Source organism: Peromyscus eremicus, chromosome 1 (assembly GCF_949786415.1).
Source record: "Peromyscus eremicus chromosome 1, PerEre_H2_v1, whole genome shotgun sequence".
In the NCBI taxonomy this organism is placed as follows: Eukaryota; Metazoa; Chordata; class Mammalia; order Rodentia; family Cricetidae; genus Peromyscus; species Peromyscus eremicus.
The window spans coordinates 161,991,720-162,004,467 of record NC_081416.1 but is presented as its reverse complement, the minus strand read 5'-3'; the positions used below and the strand labels follow the sequence as shown (position 1 = coordinate 162,004,467).

The following is a 12,748-nucleotide window of genomic DNA, read 5'->3' as shown; positions in this document are numbered from 1 at the left end:
GAAGTTAACTGAAGGGAAGATACCATCTCTGCAGCTATGGAGAACTTGTCAACACTGCTGAGCTGAGATTCCCTATGGTCAGATACTTTGGATCACCCACACTCCTCAAAGTGCCCCTCCTCAGCTACTGAGTCCTCAGCTTCTCAGTGTGCAAATGGCTGTTGTTGGACTACCCAGCCTATGTTCAACTCATTCTAGTAAGTCTCTTTAATAATAATAATAATCTCTTTTATTCTGCTAGTTCTGTTCCCTTGAGAACTCTAATAGAAAAGACAGACAAGATAAGTTATTAGGTCATTTCAGGCAGGGCTAAAGATCTATAAATAAAAAGGGTAATAGGAGGCTTTTTTGTTTGTTTGTCTATTTGTTTGTTTTGTTTTTGGCTAGAGTGGACAGTAGGAGGGAGCATTTGACCAGGAACCTGGAGGGTGGAGAGGACATGGGAGGTGATCCTGACTGAGGGAACAAGTGTGAAAGACTCTGCAGTGGGAAGGGAGAGTATCGGAATGGTGATCAAGGTTAAATCTCTTTCTGGATCAGGCTGAGGGAGTGGGGCAGTGATAGTTTGACTCCTGTTTAAAATGCTACTCTAAAGCAACAGTTTCAAACCAGGAGAGATTTTTTTTTTTGTCTCCCGGAATGTATTTGGCAATGTCTAAAGACATTGTTTATAAGTCATTGGTGATGTGTGCTGGGGTGGGGTGGTGGCTCAGCAATTCCTTCTCAGAGAAAACATTCCATCTTGGAGGGAAGCTTATTAAGAGCAGGATGTGCTAAAGAGAAGGGAATCTTTTTATCCTAAAGGGAAGTTCATTAAAATTCAGGAAGTTGGCACCCAGCATACATGTCAGTTAGCAGTAACTCTAGCTTCATGGGATCCAATGATTCTGGTCTCTACAGCACCCATGTGCACATAATTTTATATTATCCCCCAACACACATAATTTTAAAATAAAATAAATCTTAGGAAAAACAAAAACCAAAACCTCAAGAAATAAACAACCCAAGAAGTCCCAGAAATGGACCAGATGCACCAAGCCTCTCCCTTCCCAAGTGTACAAGTAAGACACTGTGAGACAGGCATAGTTGCCTCAAAGAGGCAGAGACCAGCTGAGCTGTCTGTCACCCATGCTGAGGCCGACCTTGGTGATGCAGCTCCCTTTGAATCATTTCTGCTCTTGGGAGTAACCTCTTACCCTTTCTCCTGGAAGCAAACCCAATGAGTTTATTGATTCACCAAGTTGGACTTTGGTGGTTAATTTCCTATCTTGAGTGAATGGACATTCATTCAAACCTGCCCAGGAAAAGGCTGGGCACAAAACACTGCTTTTGCTTGTAGCCCAAGGTCGGTTACCAGCACTCATGTCAGGTAGCCTATAACCCCATTTCCAAGGGATCTGACATCCTCTTCTGTCTTTCACAGGCACTAGTGTACATGTTATATACAGACACACATACATAAGTAAAGTGTACATATTTAAAAATTGTAAATTATTATTACTGCTAGTTTTGGAACAGGGTTTCTCTTTTTTGTTGTTGTTGTTTTTTTGGTTTTTTTTCGAGACAGGGTTTCTCTGTGTAGCTTTGCACCTTTCCTGGAACTCACTCTGTAGCCCAGGCTGGCCTTGGATTCACAGAGATCCACCTGGCTCTGCCTCCCAAGTGCTGGGATTAAAGGTGTGTGTTACCACCGCCCGGCAGGGTTTCTCTTTTTATGCCCGATTGTCCAAGAACTTACTATGTAGACCAACTGGCCCCAAACTCACAGAGATCACATGCCTTTGCCTCCTGAGTGCTGGAATTAAAGGCATGCATGACCAGGCCCAGTTTACATTTACATAGTTTTGTTTTGTTTTTGAGATAGAATTTTTCTACATTTCTGTACTGGAACTCACTCTGTAGAGGCTGGCTTCTAACTCAGAGATTCCCCCTGCCTCTGCCTCCCAAATGTTGGTATTAAAGGTGTGTGCCACCATCACCTGGCTACTTTTTAATTGAAATTGTATTATCTTTAATTGTGTGTATATGTGTGTGTGTGTGTGTGTGTGTGTGTGTGTGTCTGTGTGTACAGGTGTCGGAGGAGGTCAGAAGAGGGCATTGGACACCCTCAAACTGGAGTTACAGATTGTTGTCAGGCACCCTGTGGGTCCTCTGCAAGAACAAGTTCTCTAGTCAACTGAGCCATCTCTCCAGCTCCCATTTATTTATTTACTTATTTGTCATGTGTGTATGTTTTGGGGCACATGTATGGAGATCAGAGGATAGAGAGCTCTTGGCTTTTACCATATGGGTTTCGTGATCAATCTCTAGTTGTCAGGGTTGACAGCAAGCACCCTTATCCCTTGAACCATCTCACTATCCCAAGACACTGCGGGTTGACTAGGGGACAGAGGTTGCTGCTGGTACCTGGTGGGTAGAAACTAGAGGTACTGGTGAACACTTCATTTTCACAAGATGTATTCTTCTACTCCAGCCCATAATGTCAGGGGTGCTCATGGTGAATAACTTTGCTGTGGGGGTTGGAGAGACATCTCAGAGGCTAAGAGGACATTTCAGTCTTTCTGAGGATCTAAGTGTGATTCCTAGTGCCTACATCAAGGTCGCTCACAATAACTTTAGTTTTAGAGGATTAGATGCTCTTTTCTGGTCTCCATGGGCATGCACATATCTGCTCACATGTGCATGCATGCACCTGCACACACACACACACACACACACACACACAGACACACGATCAATCGATCAGTCATGGGTGTCTGGAGAGACGCTCAATGCTTGAGAACGCTGGCTGTTCTTCCAGAGGATCCAGGTTTGATTCCTCTCAGCACCCACATGGCACTTCACAACCATCTGTAACTGCAGTTCCAGGGGGATTTGATGCTCTCTTCTGACCTCCACTGGCACCAGGTACACAAGTGGTGCACAGACATACATGCCGATAAAACACCCATACACATAAAATAAAAATTAAAATCTTGGTGGGCAGTGGTGGTGCACGCCTTTAATCCCAGCACTCTGGAGGCAGAGGCAGGTGGATTTCTGAGTCTGAGGCCAGCCTGGGCTACATAGCAAACTATAATCCCATGGCTTCCATTTTGCTGTTGGGGTGTTATACCTAGATCCAGGGGACCCCAAAAAGACCACCACAGAGACCAAATCTCATATGTAAAAGCCAAGAGCCTTTATTTTCAAGCTCTGGAGCTTGGTCTCTCTGTCTGTCCCACACAGTGGTGAAAGCAGAGAGCCCTGAGCCCAGGTGGGGTAGGGTTTTTATCATAGCAGAGGTTGGGGTGAGGGGATTTCCAGGGTCCAGGACCCTGATTGGCTGACAATTGTCTAGGGTTATCTGTAAAACAAAAGTAGGTGTGTGCTAGACTCAGGTACATCTAGCCACTGTGGAGGGCCCCAAAACAGCTTGACCACACAGCAGCCATAACAGGCTTAGGGGCCTAGACACAGCTTCTGTGACAGGCTTACGGTTAGGCAACACCAAGATTCAGGAAAAGCCTTAAACTGATACTACACAGGGGTGAGGAAGTACCTGACATCCCAAACATTCCAACCATTAGATAAGGTGGCCAGGTGTCCTTGAGTCTAGCACACACCTAGTCCTGTTTTACAGATATTCCTAGACAATTGTCAGCCAATCAGGGTCCTGGATGTAAGAATTTGGTGCTTAGTTCCATCACCATCCTTCAACGGCGTCCCAGCCTAAAAAGTGGGTGGGTCCTCTGTGTGCCCCCCTTCTCTTTCTGCTCTCTTCTGTCTGGCCCCCCCTCTCCCTCTCTATCTCCCCCGTCTCCCAATAAAGCTCTAAAAAGGTAACCATGGCTCGTGACTCTCCTCCAGCACTGCCCCTCGTTGGCACGGCCACCGCGGGCAGTGGCCAGCCACAAGCAGTGCGCCATTTAACCAACATTGGTGCCGTAACTCGGATACACCACTGAACACTGAGGACCTGCTGTGACTGTTGCTGCCTGCCGCCTCCTCCCCCATCCAGCGAGATTGCAAGCATGCGTGTGCATCCCTCACCTCCTCCGCTGGACCCCCACACAGCTACCGCTGCCATCACCACAGTGAGTCCGCCATTCTCACGGCTGTTGTCTGAGCTATATTCTTTGCGACAGACACCCCGGGGGTTGTCCTCGGGCTGTGCTGGCAAAGGGAGGCACATTTTCACTCCTGACGAGGGGTCAATGCTGTCTAGGGTCCATCAGTGGACCAACTGCAGTGCAGCCGCAGCCCTTCCCATCCCTTGACGAAGAGGATGGCAAACTTGAGCTGATTCTTAGATCTCTCTTCACTCTCGGGGATGCCCAAGATTGGAGTCTGATCCCGGTTTGTTATTTTAATTTTTTATTTTTCTCTCGGCTATAGCCATGGGACAAAGGGGTGGACACATTTACCACCTACATTGGCGGATGGGGCGGGCACCAGTAAACCTGGCCACATAACAGTGTCACGGGAACTTCTGCCAGCGAATGGGCAAATAAGAGTTACTTTATCTCCAAGCTTTCTGCTGAAGCTCTAAACCCTTCTCCCTCCCCACTTGTGCGTCTGCCACATGCAACCTTTTCTGTCTGACTTCCACTGGCAGTGGGCGGGCTCAAATGGGCGGGCTTGGGTGGCTTCTACGACTCGCCCTAACTCACCTTAACTCCACCCACTCATTCTCAAACTGCCTTGAGAAACACAGACAGGTCTGGTAGTGGCTAAGAGCCATACAAATAAGTTTACAGTAGTCAGGATGGCTCTTAAGCCAAAAATCAGCTTATAGCCTCAGACAAGTCTTCCAAAAGGATCAGTTTATAGTCTGCCTCCTGGCAGATCTAACAAAAGCTGTCCTTAAGCCATCAATCATCGGGGAAAAAAAATTCAGGACACGGAGTAAAATCCGTCTCTTGTTCCCCAGATCTCACCGACTAAAACTTAAGCATCTGGAGAGCAAGGCTCCTGACCCCACAGGCAAAGGAGTCATCTGTGGCATTTAAGGTGTGCCAGGGAGGAGATAAATGCCCGAAAACAAAACTGCCAAGTGCTGGCACTTGCTGACTCCCAAAAGCTGTTGGGTCCCTGTTTTAAGTGAGGAAAAGGCCATAAGCTAGCGAACTCCCTGCCAGGCCATCAATAGCCTTGTTAAAAGTGCCGCCTAGAAAGACAAAGAGTCAGCTGACTGCCCCCAGGTGCCAAGATGCACGGATACATCAAGCTAAGACCTCCAACAGACCTAGGCTTGGCTACAGACATGGCAGGGAACCCAGAATGCAGCAGGGAAGCCATCCGTTTCTTTCCTTCTGGACACCAGAGCCACTGACTCAGTCCTGGGAGTTTTGGGATGTACCTTTATTGTCAGGTACAGAGGACAGCCTTACCCACCTCACCAGATTTAATTGCACTTTCAGAGTTACTTAATGAAAAAAGATTTCCACCCATAAGAGCTCATTGCTTCACTCCAGATCCACTGCCTATGTTTCTCATATGCATACAGACAGGGCCCTGATCTTTGCCTTGTCCCTAGATCAAAAAAAAAAAAAAATTCTTATGCACCGCACAAGCTTTTCTCTTCTCAGTTCCCTGTTCTAACTCACTGTTCAGCTAATGGTTACAGGACCACCACAGAACTGGAGTCCAGAGATCATCAAGTAAAAACTGTAACAGCTAAAAGGTATTTACACCCCCAGACCCAAAAGCATCTGGGTGCTATAAAAAAGACTTTAATATAAACATCTATTACTGTGAGATGATTTTAACAATTGATCACCTGTTTCCTGGATGGCAAACTAATAAAGGAAACAAGTGCTTTAAAATAATCTGTCTCTGATAAAGCTTAACATGTTTCAAAATCCATCTGAACAGGCTGGATCTACCAACATAAAACAATAATGATTATTTTCTCTCTCTAAGCTTTTTTCTGTGTCACCAGCATCTTGTCAAACAGAAAGTTCCCAGCCACAGCCAAGAGGGATACATGTCCCCATAGCAAACAGATGACAGACAGCATCCCACAATGCCTGTCTACCTCGGAAGACTCCCCTAAGAGCCAACTGACGTCCAAAAGTCAGCTGGAAGCAGTTTTGAGAGGAACGATTCCTCTATTCCCATCTACCTGCTTTTTTTATAATAAGTGAAAGTCTGGGATGTAAAGATTCGGTCCTTAATTACGTCACCATCCTGCGACAGCATCCCAGCCTAAAAAGTGGATGGGCCCTCTGTGCACCCCCCCTCCTTTCTGCTCTCTTCTTCTGTCTGCCCCTCTCCCCCCCCAAATAAAGCTCTGAAAAGGTAACCATGGCTGTGATTCTTCCAATTAGCACTCTCCTTTGATGGCATGGCTGCCGCAGGCGGCGACCAGCTATGAGCAGTGCACCGTTTAACCAACACTGGACCCTGAAATCCCCTCACCCCAACCTCTGCTATGATAAAAACCCCACCCCACCTGAGCTCAGGGCTCTCTACTCTCATTGCTGCGTTGGACAGACAGAGAGACCAAGCTCAGAGCTTGAAGAGAATAAAGGCTCTTTGCTTTTACATGTGGGATTCCATCTCCATGGTGGGCTTTTGGGGGTCCCCACGATCTGGGCATAATAGCCACCTTATCTAATGGTTGGAACATTTGGGATGTCAGGTATTTCCCTTTAGATATAGGCCCTCCCTGAATGGGGTCAGCTTATGGCTTTTCCTGGGTCTGGGTGTTGCCTGCCAGTAAGCCTGTCACAGAAGCTCTATCTGAGCCTCTAAGCCTGTCATGGCAGCTGTGTGGTCAAGCTGTTTTGGGGTCCCAACACAGTAGAAAGGTAAACTATACATAGTAGATCTCCACTGTTTTAAAATTGTATTTTCCCATTTTGTAAGCTTTTTAGGAAAAAAGTCTTTAATGTATTAACAGAAACTTTCAAACTAGTAGAATGGTCTGAGCAGGGTGGTGCTCACCATTAATCCCAGCATTTAGGAGGCAGACTCAAGCAGATCTCTGTGAGCTTGAGGCCAACCTGATCTACACAGTGAATTCCAGGCTAGCCAGTTACATGGTGAAACTATCTCAAAAGACAAAGGAATAAAACAAATAAAAAAAAAACTAATAGAGTATACATCTATATTTTTTTCAAGACAGGGTGCATCTGGAAATATTTAAGGACTTTTTTTTAAATTTCTTAGGCTTGGTATGGCCATATACACCTGTAATCCCAGCACTCTGAAAGCAGAGGCAGTCAGATATCTGTGAGTTAAGACTAGCATCATACACACACACACACACACACACACACACACACACATATGCACACACACACGCACAAGGTTTCAGGTCAGCAGGGTTGCATGTTGAGACCTTGTCTTTATTCATTTTATTTTATTTTATTTTATTTTTTAAGGGCTGGAGAGATGGCTGAACAGTTAAGAAAGCTTGCTATTTATTTATTGTGAAGCAGTTTCCTCTGAAATAAAACTATCCATCTCAGAGGGGTTGGGACACAGGATGTACTAAAAGGAGGTGAAACATTCCACCCTGCTAGGAAGCTCATTAAAACTCAGGAAATGAGGATTTAGAGAGCTGGTTCAGCTGCTAAAGGAAGTTACTGCTTTTGGAGAGGAACCAAGTTCAGTTTTCCATTGACTGTAACTCCAGCTCTAGGGGATCCAGTGACTCTGGCTTCCCTGGCACTGGCACTCATGAGTATGTACCCACACAGTAAGTAAACAACTCAGAGTCTCCAGAAAGTCCTGGAAACTCACCAGATGCACCAGGTCTCTTCCTCCCCAAGCTTGTATAAGCATCAAGGCTGAGAGACACTCAGATCAGCCAAACTGCCCAGAAAAAACTCACTGTGGCTAGTTGAGCCAGGTTTTGTGAGCTGTGACCCATGCTGAGGTGGGCTTCTGGTGTTGGTTTGTAGAGAGGCCATGGCATGCATGTTCATGTCTTTGGGGCATGATGTGATGTGGGAGAGACTGGACTTCATGTTCCTTCCCAGCAGGTGTGACCCAACCTCAGATCTTCATTAGACCAAGGGAGCAAGTGGTGAGAGGCAGTATCCAGATCACTCTGTGACCCAATCCAGGCTTATGAGGGCCCTATTCAATGAACAGGGGGAGTCTGAGACAAAGGGAGTCTAAGCAATATACTACAGATAGTCCAAAGTCCACAGAAAATATAGAGCAAACTAAAGGGAAAGTATGAAACCTCTTCTTCAAAAGATACTGTACACCTAGAAATTCTGGGGTCTGAAGATTGTTGTGCCCAGATCGCAACCCCCAGAGAGACCACCAAAGACGAGCATGCCGGAATGCAAAAGCAAGGTTTAATTCTGGATATCCAAAAGCAATACAAGCCTAGGCAGGGACTTCGTCCAATACACCCAACGCAGTGGAGGCTGGAGGAAGCGCCCGCCTGTCTGCAAGCTCAGTTTTTAAAGGAAAAAATAACAAGGTTACATCATTTAGGGGTGCTAGTACGGGTACAATTCTGATTGGCTCGCTTCTAGGGACTTCTAGAAATTACTTCTAAGGGAGTGGTTGCCCGCCACCATTTCTCATTGGCTGCCCTCAGGTGGGGGCATTTTTATGGTCAGTTACCCTGGAAACCAGGGAGAGGACATTCCATAGTCCGGCAGGCATTACCTCATGACTACCTTGTGACTCTGTACTTTTACACTTCCTACTTTCTGGAAGCTGAACTGACTAGTTTCAGTAACTAATGGCCTATTCCCAAAAGGAGAAATTAGGCCTTAATTTTAGGGTGAAAGCATTTTGGTCTCACAAGATAAGGTTCAGTTGTATCAAAAGGAGATTTCTTCCTAAGGAGATTTCTCCCAGAGTCCTGGGAAAGACACTACCAGTGGCAGGGATACTAATCTGAGGAATATCAAATGAATCTACTTACACGAACCTCTTTAGTCCATTCACTTTATTCCTCTGAGACACAATTCTGTCCACACAGCTCCAGTTCTGCTCTCATGCTTAGCTCCTCTCTGTCCCATCTCCTCCTGTCCTCTCACAGTTCTAAGTTCTTTCCATGTTGTTCTCATCTTTGTCTCTGTTCCTCTCTCCATCTTCTTTCCTCTCTCCATCTTCGTTCCTCTCCTTCCTCTTCCCGTGAGCCATCTCAGTCCACCTGCAATCAGCAATCCTCTGGCTCTGCTGCTGTCTGGTTGGGCAGGGCAAGTGTACTCAGCAGCTAGGTAACATGCATCATAGCTTGAATGTACCTGGTATGTAAAAACTCTTTAGTTCTGAGTAAATTATTTGAGGGGAAGTCTAGAGATGCCACTTGGGCTGTTGAGAGAAAGGGGGTGTAAGCTTAATTTGCACAAGAAACAAAGCTATGTACCTAATATCCGCCTGGCCTAGGGTAATGTCTCCATATGGATAGTAACCTTAATTCAGGAGACTAGCAGGTGGTCTGGAATGCTTATTCTGTCTGCCATTTGTCCTTGGATGTTCGATATGTATCTCAAATAAAATGCTTTTGTCTAGAGCTGGCCCTGGCCTTGGATGTTTGATATGTATCTCAAATAAAATGCTTTTGTCTGGAGCTGGCCCTGGCCTTGGATGTTTGCTAAAGGAGATAATTACAGAAGGCAGACATCTGATTCTAATGGTAAAAGGAAGAAACAAAGAGCCTGGAAGAAGGAAGCCTTCCCTGTGTGAATGTTATCCAAATACCTTAATTGTATATTCCCAAAGAATGATCAATCCACACTGTTTAGAAGTTCTTAGGAAAAAGAATCAATTGGGGAAGCTATAATAGTGCATATGAACTTCATAGCAGAAAACAGCTGATATATTCAAAAGCCAAAATAACACAGATACTCCTTGAGCCTTGGCTTCCTCTGGAAAAATCCATGACATTTCCAGGTAACAGCTTTGCCATAGTCAGCCCAGTTTCTGCTTTATATTTCTGCAGCTCATAGCACAGTTGGTAGAATGCTTGCTTGCCTAGGATGCATGATACCTTGGGTTTGAGTCATAGCACTGCATAAAACTAGGTGCGGCCAGGCAGTGGTGGCACATGCCTTTAATCCCAGCACTCAAAGCAGAGACAGGCAGATATCTGTGAGTTCGAGGCCAGCCTGGTCTACAGAGTGAGTTCCAGGAAAGGCACAAAGATACACAGAGAAACTCTGTCTCAAAAAACCAACTAATCAACCAACCAACCAACCAACCAACCAACCAAACAAACAAACAAACAAAAAAACCTAGGTGTGGTGGCACACATTCATAATCCCAGCGCTAGGGACCCAGAGGCAGGAGGATTGAGAGTTCAAGGCTGAAAGGATGAATGGCGCTGGTGGGTCAGCCGGCGTGGCAGAAAAGTTATGAGCCATGGCTATGACTACCAGCGTTAGAAAGAGCTTTATTAGAAAGAAACCAGGCCTGGAGAGACAGAAAAATGGTGGGAAGAGAGCAGAGAGGAAACAGAAAGAGGAGCGCAGAGAGAGAGGGTGGGGGTCCATCCGTGTGAATGACCACACGGCGTTATGCAGTTGCCCACTGATGACATAAGGCGCCAGACAAGACCCCGTGCAGCATGTACAGAATCCTAACATTCCAGGTTTTGCTTATTATAAAAAAGCAAGTAAATAGGAATAGGGGCGTCGTTTCTCCCGGAAAATCTGCTTCCAGCTGGCTTAGTGGGCGTCCGTTGGCTTAGGGGAATAGGGAAGTGGGTCTTCCGAGGTAGACAGGTGTTGTGAAATGATGTGCTGACTGTCATCCATTGCTCTGGAGCCATGCATCCCTCTTGGCTTGGCACTCTGGCTGCTTTTGTATCTGATAGGATGCTGGTGAGCAGGAAAAGCCTGAAGTAGGTCCGACCTGTCCAGATGGATTTAAGCTGGTTTCTGGAGCTTGGGAAAAATTTTGAACATGTTAAGAAGCAGCCATGAGAAAATTAGTGACCATCTGTGGTGTTTAGTACTTTGCTTGTATTGGTTAGTGTTAATGAGAAAGACAGAGAGATTGGAACATGTTAAACTTTATCAGAGACAGATTATTTTAAGGCACCTGTTTCCTTTACTAGTTTAGCATCCAGGAGACAGGTGATCAATTGTTGAGAGCATTTAACAGTAATAGATGGTTATATTAAAGTCTATTTTTGTAGCGTCCAGATGCTTTTGGGTCTGGGGGTGTAAATACCTTTTAGCTGTTACAGTTTTTACTTGATGATCTCTGGACTCCAGTTCTGTGGTGGTCTGTACCATCAGCTGAGCAGTGAGTTAGAACAGGGAACTGGGAAGACAAAAGCTTGTGGTGTATGAGAACTTATTTCTTTGGAATTAGGGACAAGGCAGAGATCAGGGCCCTAAAAGCACAGGCGGGTGGGTCTGGAGTGAGGCACATGGAGGGAGCAATGAAATGAAAGCTCCCATCTTAGCTGGAAATCTTTTCCCATTAAGTAACCATGAAAGTGCAATTAAATCTGGTGAGGTGGGTAAGACTGTCCTCCCTACCCCGACAATAGGGAAAAGAGGAGAGGTGACATCCCATAACTCCCAGGACGGAGTCAGTGGCTCTGGTGTCCAGAAGGAAAGAAATGGATCTCTTCCCTGCTGTGTTCTGGGTTCCCTGCAAGCCTGTGGCCAAGCCTAGGTCTGCTGGAGGTCTTAGCTTGATGTTCCCATGCCATCTTGGTACCTGGGGGCAGTCAGCTGACCAGTTCTCTTTCTAGGCAGCACTTTCAACAAGGCTATTGATGGCCTTTTTCCTCCCTTAAAACAGGGACCCAACAGCTTTCAGGAGCCAAGCTATGCCAGCACTTGGCAACTTTGTCCTCAGGCTTTTTATCTCTTCCCTGACACACCTTGAATGCCACAGATGACACTTTCACCTGTGGGGTCAGGAGCCTTGCTCTCTAGATGGTTAAGTTTTAGTCAGGGATGTCTGGGGAACAAGAGGCAGATTTTACTCTGTCTTGAATTTTTTTTTCCTTGATGTTTGCTGGCTTGAGGACAGCTTATGGAAGACTTGCCTGAAGGCAGGCTGTAAACTGATCTCTGGCTCAAGAGCCATCCTGACTATTGTAAACTTATTTTTATGGATCTTAGCCCACTTCCAGACTCCTCTGTTCCTCTCATGGCAGTTTGAGAATGAGTGGGAGGAGTTAAGGTGAGTTAGGGTGAGAGTCAGCAGAAGCGGCCCACAACAGTAGAGAGCCTGCCCAGCTGTTCAGGAGTTAAGGTGAGGTGGACTAAAGCCCACCCACTGCCCAAGAGCGGAAAGGGAAGTCAGATAGACAGAAATGGTTGCACGTGGCAGAGAAAACATCAGAAATGGAAAGGGAGAAGGGTTCAGAGCTTTAGCAGAAAGCTTGGGGATAAAGTAACTTTTTATTTGCCTGTTCACTGGCAGACGTTCCCGTAAAGATGTTATGGGGCCAAATTTACTGGCATCCTCCAATTTTACTGGTATCCTCCATTTTGTCCCACTGCTGCAGCCAAGGGAGAAAAATAAAAAATTAAAATAACAAACCGGGATCCTAGGCTCCTATCTCAAGCATCCCTGAGGCAAGGAGAAGGATCTATGAATCAGCACAGGTTATCCAAAATGCCATCACATTATGAGTAAGGGCTGGGAGCATAGGCAGCACGTGGACTAACCTGTGGTCCAACAGCATCCTATACTTCGTCAAGATATAATGTGTCCTTGCCAGCGCAGCCCAAAGACCCACCCCAACCACGGGAGGTCTGGTGCAAAGAATATAGGTCAGGCTGCAGCCTCAGGAATGGTGGAGAACTCACATGTGGTGGAGAGA

At 46.1% G+C, this 12,748-nt stretch overlaps 1 pseudogene; it reads right to left on the bottom strand.

The window, feature by feature from the left end:
* Positions 1–237: 237 nt before the first annotated feature.
* LOC131926070 (small ribosomal subunit protein uS5-like) overlaps positions 238–12,748 on the bottom strand; it is a 55,437-nt pseudogene continuing 42,926 nt past the window's right edge.